Source organism: Theobroma umbraticum, unplaced genomic scaffold (assembly GCF_002168275.2).
Source record: "Theobroma umbraticum cultivar Fairchild unplaced genomic scaffold, ASM216827v3 scaffold_239.1, whole genome shotgun sequence".
Classification (NCBI taxonomy): domain Eukaryota; kingdom Viridiplantae; phylum Streptophyta; class Magnoliopsida; order Malvales; family Malvaceae; genus Theobroma; species Theobroma umbraticum.
The window spans coordinates 494,232-502,094 of record NW_018397273.1 but is presented as its reverse complement, the minus strand read 5'-3'; the positions used below and the strand labels follow the sequence as shown (position 1 = coordinate 502,094).

General features: G+C 39.2%; 1 pseudogene; it reads left to right on the top strand.

Annotated features, from left to right (window-relative positions):
* The first annotated feature begins 1,455 nt into the window (after positions 1-1,455).
* LOC110427013 (uncharacterized) lies at positions 1,456-4,498 on the top strand (annotated as a pseudogene).
* The last annotated feature ends 3,365 nt before the right edge of the window (positions 4,499-7,863 follow it).

Here is a 7,863-nt window from a genome sequence, read left to right as displayed (position 1 = left end):
CATGCCCAACACAAGATTCTCCTAGTCATTCTTATCCGTTGGATTGATCTCCATCATCATCTGTAGATTGGTGCCTTCGTCATCCTCCTCCCACCATGACTGCATCACCAATGGGCTAGGAGAGTCCTACACCACTTCTTTGCTCTTTTTCATTCCTAAAATCTATCTCTCAATCTCAGCTTTGCCCTTTCACCTGAATCCTTGGGAGAGCTGGAATTTTTGACTTACTTTCCACCTCAACACATATGAGCGCATGATCAAACCGTTCCAACTTTGCAGTGGCATAGTCGACTTTGCTGAACTTGCCCCAACTATTCCTAATGCTTCAAACAAGTTCCAGCATCATAAATGCATTGGAATTTCCTCCACTTTAACCCATACCGTGTACCTCCTGGTCTCAACCTCAGCATTGTATGGCGTGATGCTTTCGAACCATAAATCGAAAATCTCACTGTAGGACTCTAACAAAGTTAACATTTCATCCCTGTCACCAACACGTTAAGTCCTCCTGCCGGTCTTACTGTCACTGTAACTCCTTCCAGGAACATAGCACTCTGGATTGGCTTGCATGCTTGAACCTTATTAAGCTTCCCTATTGCACTCCTGTTGAGCCATTACAAATTACCTTCAAGGGTGATGATTCTGATATTATTTTTCCTTCAGACTCTCGCCCATCATCGGGATTAACTGCCTTTTCTGTATCAGACTTCTTGTTAGCAATCATCTCCTTGTTTCTCCCCATAACTACCTCTGTGTATGACTTAATTGGCTCGATTCTTTGTCTGTTTTCATAGAACCGCTCTTGGTTGTTAACAACTCTTTCCCGAGAATGCTCAGCTTTTTTCACCAGTAGTCTCCTCCCATCAACACTAATCCCCGCTCCATATTTAATGGCTCTTCTCATTTCATCTTCATGTCTAAACCTTACAAAAGCAAATTGACTATTCCTTTCCCTCTTCCCTGTTGGGATAAATACATCGACCACAACCCCAAACTCTTCGAAGCATGCCTTAAATCTCTCGCCATGTTAATCGCTTGCTGATATTATCCACGAAAACTGTAAACAGACTTCTTCTCCACCGTTCCAACCCATCAAGACGATTCCCATAGCCTCGGTCGTCATCTCCCTTTTTCCAACTGCTCATTCCTATTCCTCTCATTTTCATAGAGACTTCATATTTAACATTAATACGTAGCTCACTTTATCATATCATATTAGGAGCTGTCAAATTGTCACTTTATCAAGACAAAATAAACTTAGCTTGTTTTTATAAAAGGTAAATAAAAATAATGTAAGTCCGTACTTTATTATTGAGAAAATCTAACAATCTCTCATTTAGACTATATTATTTAAAATTGAATAATGTAAGTCGCCTCCTTCGCAACCGCGCCACGGCTTGTGGTGCTGTATCCCAGTAGTGTCCATTTCGACTCGGTTAAGCTCGCGGCTTAGCTATGGCTGTTCAAAGGAGTCCGAAACGTCTCAAACACTCCGCTCCTCGCTTCGCCAAGGTCTAATTTGAATTTCTTCTCAATTGAATCATAATACTAGTAATATCTGAAAATTTAAGTGAAAAAAAAAGAAATTGACAGGAGGATGAGCTAGTTTGCGTGGAAGTTAATCCGTCAGGAACAGAGTTGGAAGCTTGAACCTGTGATTGAACTGTTAAAACAAGGAGCCCTTCTTGTTGTTCCTACTGATACCGTGTAAGAACTGAGAAGCTCTCTCCTTGTTTAAAAAAATAAATATTAGAGGAAAGAAAATGTTACAAGTTTCAAACTTCTCTTGTTTATTAATGTGGTCTGCATGCAAGAATTAGTCGTGACACTTACCACAACCACACACTGCTGCTCAATTATGGGCTTTATGCCCGCCACCATTTTCCTTTGCTTGGTACGATTTTGGCCAAAAAGCAGATCAGTACAAAAACATGTTGAGAGTGGTTCCTGCCTCAGCATTGAAGCTGTTCGCAGCGTCAACAGCTGAGCTTTGCTAACTGTTAAGTAGTTACTTTATTATTAATATTAGAAGTTGATTGTGGTGCTTAATCACGTTTCATGTAATGGGTGGTTATCCCATACTAGGTACCAGACTTAAAATGTGCCCATCATGGTACAAATTTTCTGTTTTCTCTGTTGATTTTCCTTAACTTTGGTTGCAACGTTTAAGTAATGTTTTGTAAGACAAGTTTGTGGGTGAAAGTGATTATCTTCTCTAATGTTCAGTATCTAATTTTCTTGATATCTCTGATTTCTTTCTTAAAAGTCTTTTTGCTTCATTTTAATCATCACCAAATTACGTTTCTTAACAAAACATTTGCTTGTGCTCACCGAATTATACTTATAATATCTAGAAACTTTAGTCTTCAGCTAGCTTTATTGATAGTGGTTTTGTGGGGGGTGTTGTCGTGACAAAAACCACAGACAACCTTGGCTTCAGCCTTTGATAATTAGTCCTAGTACTTTCCCTGTACCATAGCGGTCAAGAGAGCTGGCCCAGTTGTTATCCAATTATTATTAATAGGGTGAATGGTTTTGCTTAATCCAGTTGTGTTGGTCGTTCGACACACGCGGCAAGTTGGTAAACCAAAAAGCTATCGAGCTGGTACTGTGGCTTTGGGAAATCTAATACCTGACAGTGAAAAGAGTACCAGATTCCCATAATGTTTTCGTTTCTAATGAAACTTATCTTAATTATTGGTTATCTTAATTATTGATTCTAATTTACCATAATTATCATTTCAATTGATATAATTTGGTTGACTTAGTTATTCTAATTAATTTGATAATTCTAATTGTAATTTTTTTTAATTATAGGCTTGATCTAGGGAATTCTCCTTTATTGCATAGATTATTTTTCCTTTTGTATGGATAATGAAACTTGTATATAAACCCCTAGTGCTTTCTCAATAAAATCATCCAAAGAGTATTCAAACTCTTCATAGTATTAGAGTGGGTTGCAGACAACCTAAGTTAAATTTTTTTTTATGGCTGATAAAGGTGAAGGAGGAGTAGATAAGGCAAACGTGAGTTTGGTACCAACCATAGGTGTGAGTATGTCGAATAGCACCTTGGTCAATACCAAATCACCCTATTATCCACATTCCTCTTATCATCCTGGCCTAATATTTGTCACCCATCCTTTAAGTGAAACAGGAGACAACTATTCCACTTGGAGGCACAGTTTTCTCAACGCCCTTCAATCTAAAAATAAAGCAGGATTCGTGGATGGAACGATTTCAAAACCGGAAGTCAATTCACCAGAGTTTCAAGATTGGGTATAGTGTAATGCAATAGTATTATCCTGGCTAATCCATGCTCTTTGCAAAGAGTTACAGGGTGGAGCAGTACATGCAGAAAATGCAAGTGAGTTATGGGCAGACCTTAAAGAACGGTTCACACAAGGCATTGCTCCTAGAGTTTATGAACTCAAGCGGGCCATTGCATTCTTATAGCAAGAGAAAGTTCTAGTTTCTTCCTACTAAGGAAAATTGAAAGCACTATGGAATGAAGTTCAAACCTTTCGACCTTTACCTGTTTGTTTCTGTGGAAAGTGCACTTGTGGTGTGACAAGGCAGATGCAGGAGATGCGCGAGGAAGAGAAAGTATTCGATTTCCTAATGGGGTTGGATGATAATTATAGAACCATTAGGTCACAAGTTCTTAACATGGAACCCTTGCCCACCATTGGACGAGTCTATGCAAACGCAGCACAAGAAGAAAAACAGTTAGCAGTGGTTGCGTCATGAGCCATGGTGCCCGAAAGAATAGCCCTAATGTTAGAAATCAAGCCACCGATAGTGCAAGACGTGGCAGCGGACTGAAGGTTGGGGATCAACGAGTTGATCGACGCAATAAACAGCGAGATCGACGTAGTGGTGAAGGTTCTCGTCCTCGTTGCTCGCACTGTGACAAGATTGGTCACACCCGTGATGATTGTTATGAGATTGTTGGTTACCCAACGGATTGGCAAAGGAAATTGAAAGTTAGAGGAGACCAAGCACGTGTACGCAGTGATAGGGGGCCAAGAACTTCGGCAACGTTGACAGGCACGAAAGCTCGTGCTTTCTTGGCTGGGACAGAGACAGGCACGCCTCAGGAGTGTTCCTCACTTGTTCCTGGCCTAACACAAGCTCATATTCAGCAACTGATAGATCTTTTGGACCGACAATCCGACAATAGCAATGGGCCAGTAGTCAACATGGCCTCCAATGTGAACTTTTCTGGTAAGAAAGACAATTCGTGGGTAATTGATACTGGGGCCACAGATCATATTGCCCATCAAATCAACAATTTATCTAACATGGTTGAAAATCCTGATATTCCACCTGTTCAAATTCCGAATGGTGACACTGTGCCAGTTCATGCTTTGGGTCGAGTGAATCTTGGGCATAACTTAACTTTGGAACGGGTTCTGGGTGTACCCGAATTTTGTTTTAATTTACTATCTGTGAGCAAAATAACTCGTGACTTAAACTGCCTTCTCATTTTTGGATCTAAATTTTGTGTAATACAGGACTTACACTCGAGGAAGCCTATTGGAGTGGGTAGAGTGCGAAACAAATTGTATCATTTGGAGCCAATGAGGGCGGGCAAGGCATTTTTGGCTAAAACTAAGGATACTGGCAAAGATACTGTGATTCTATGGCATCATCGATTAGGGCACATTCCTTTGGATCGTCTTTCAGTGGTTCCGAATTTATCTATTAATTGCATTAGAAAGGATAATTTTCTTTGTGATGCATGTTGTAGGGCAAGACAAACCAGATTACCTTTTCCGAATCATAAGAATAAAAGTCAGCATGCTTTTGATTTAATTCACTGTGACATTTGGGGACCTTATCACACCGTATCTTTTTCAAGATCACACTATTTTCTTACTATTGTTGATGACTACAACAAGGCAACATGGGTTTTTCTCATGAAATATAAATCAGAAACTAGAAATCTCTTACTTTATTTTTTTCAGTGGGTCAAGACACAGTTCAACACACAAGTAAAGATGTTGCGAACAGACAATGGGATGGAATTTAAGCATGAGGATTTGGTGGACCATTACTTTCAAAATGGTATGGAAAAGGACCCAAACCAGTTGCACAAACACACCTCAACAGAATGGTGTGGTGGAATGCAAACATCGCCATCTTTTGGAAGTTGCGGTATTAATCTATGTTGATGATGTGATAGTAACAGGGACCGACTCACTGAAGATTACTCAACTCAAAGCTCACTTGGATCGTGAGTTTTGTATAAAAGATTTGGAAAAGCTGAAATATTTTTTGGGAATTGAGGTAGCACGATCTCCGTCTGGTATTGTCTTAAGCCAACGAAAGTATGTGCTTGATATATTGGCAGATAGCGGACTCACTGGTTGCAAACCTGCATCAACACCCATGGACCAACAAATCAAGCTAGATCCTGATACAGGCCCTCTTTGTTCGGATCCAAGGCAGTATAGAAGAATGATTGGCCGATAGTCATATCTCACAATTACACGACCCGATATCAGTTTTGTTGTTCACATGTTAAGTCAATTTATGCACTATCCGCGTCAACCTCATTTAAATGCAACTTTGCGTGTTCTTAGATACTTGAAAGGGTCTCCAAGACAAGTCATTTCAACCCCAACCTCCTACAGACAACTCCCTCTATGTGATGCCTCTGCATGCATAACATCCACACAACAACCGAAGCTAACTACTGACACATCATCCTCTCACTTGTCTATACCATCTCCTATTTCATGGCGGTCCAAGAAACAGTCAGTTGTCTCTCGCTCCTCTGCAGAAGCAGAGTATAGGGCCATGGCTACCACAGCAAGTGAGATTGTGTGGCTTCTCAGGCTATTGGCAGATCTACATGTCTCACACCCAACACCGGTTCCACTGTTTTGTGATAATCAGGCAGCAATCCATATTGCAGCAAATCCGGTCTTTCATGAGCATACTAAACATATCGAGATAGATTGTCATTTTATTAGGTAGCATATCCAGTCTAAGACTCTTGTTCTATAGTCAATTTCATCACAGTTTCAATTGACAGATATTTTCAGCAAGGCTCTTGGACAGAATCGGTTCCATGACTTATTGATCAAGTTGGGCATTGCAAATCTGCATGCTCCAACTTGAAGGGGAGTAATGAAGGCTATCTTAATTATTGGCTATCTTAATTATTGATTCTAATTTGCCATGATTATCATTTCAATTGATATGATTTGGTTGACTTGGTTATTCTAATTGATTTGATGATTCTAATTATAATTTTTCTTAATTATAGGCTTGATCTAGGGAATTCTCCTTTATTGCATAGATTATTTTTTCTTTTGTATTGACAATGAAACTTGTATATAAACCCCTAATGGTTTTTCAATAAAATCATCCCAAGAGTATTCAAACTCTTCAATTTTAACTGCACAGATTGATGTGAAATTACCGTGATTCTTGTTGCCTATCAAAAACTTAACCCCTAAGTCTTCATTTTCATACTACACCAAAAAATGAAAAAGAAAAATTCTCAAGAATCCTGCTACAAAAAGGAACAAGCTGCTAGCAGCAAAAACATTTCCCGAACCACCAACAAATTATAACATGATAATAGTTTGCAATGTTGATCATATCCTATAGCAATATTTTAGTGAACGAATGTATTGGAAAAGTGAATGATGTCTGGCTGGGACCCTAAGAGGCTAGGAGAAGAGGGCATGCTCTCTGTGGCAAATTCCAACCCAAAGCTGCAATTGGAAAACAAAAAGGAATTACAGAAAGTAAACCTGTTCCCGTACCTCAATAATTTCATAGGGGAGAAGAAAGGGGGAGACTTCAATCATCAAAGCTCCATGTTTCTTAGATATTTCTCGTGCACCATCTGAGAAAGTTCTGTTGATTAATTTAATTGTTTAACAGAAACAGGAGCCCGCATACACAGCCTGGTTACAGCTACTTTAAGATTTGACTTGAATCTCGGAGTTGGTGAATCAAGTCGGGCCAATACCCTACCCCAAAAGAAGAAAAATGCAGCATTTCTTTCTTTTCCTTTCCCATACTTGAATTTTCTTTATCAATGTTTGGTTTTTTCGTATCTGCCAAACAATTGTATAAGTGGTGGCCTGTTGTTTAGTGCAAAAGAGGAGTGCTGTCTGTCAGCCCAAGCACAAGATCAATTCGCTTATTATCAAAATGTGTCATTAATCTTCACCTTCCATTAGGAAAAACAATCGAATCTTTCAAGCTAATGGTAGGTGAAGTAATTGATGTTGGGATGAACTCTTGACTGTATTTTTTTTTCAAGTTCTTCTGCTGTCTCAGCTTGGTGTTTTGGATAAATAAAATTACTACTTGTTATGGAATAAAAAGAATTAAAGTTTATGAGATGAACACCGATCTCAAATCAAATAGACAGGGCTGACTGGCAAATGGCTAAGCAATTAAACTTGTTTAATCAGGGCAATCGTTAAGTCTTTGCTTTCCACAGGCCTGGCAGCTGCTTCTAGCATGTGCAATGAACAAATGGGTGGGAGATTCCGCATTTGCAAGTGCAGCCACATGTCCTGAGCGGTCGGTGGACGGGTGGGTAATTTTCTATTCAAATTTTACCGCTGAAGTATCTTTTGGGAGATATCTTTTTGATTGTGTTAAGGAAAGGAAAGCATCTTCCAATACTTTTCACAGCTGAAAACTGCTTTTACAAAACTAGGCTGTATCTTCCTTGGCTACAGGGGAGGAATTACTTAAAGCAACTTGCTAAAATGTTTAAGGAGGGATGAAATTCAAAGTTCAAATTCTGTGTCATTGTGATTCATGATGCCTTAATCTATATATAGTTAATTTCTACATTCAATATTTCTGTCTTTTTCTTGCAAAATTC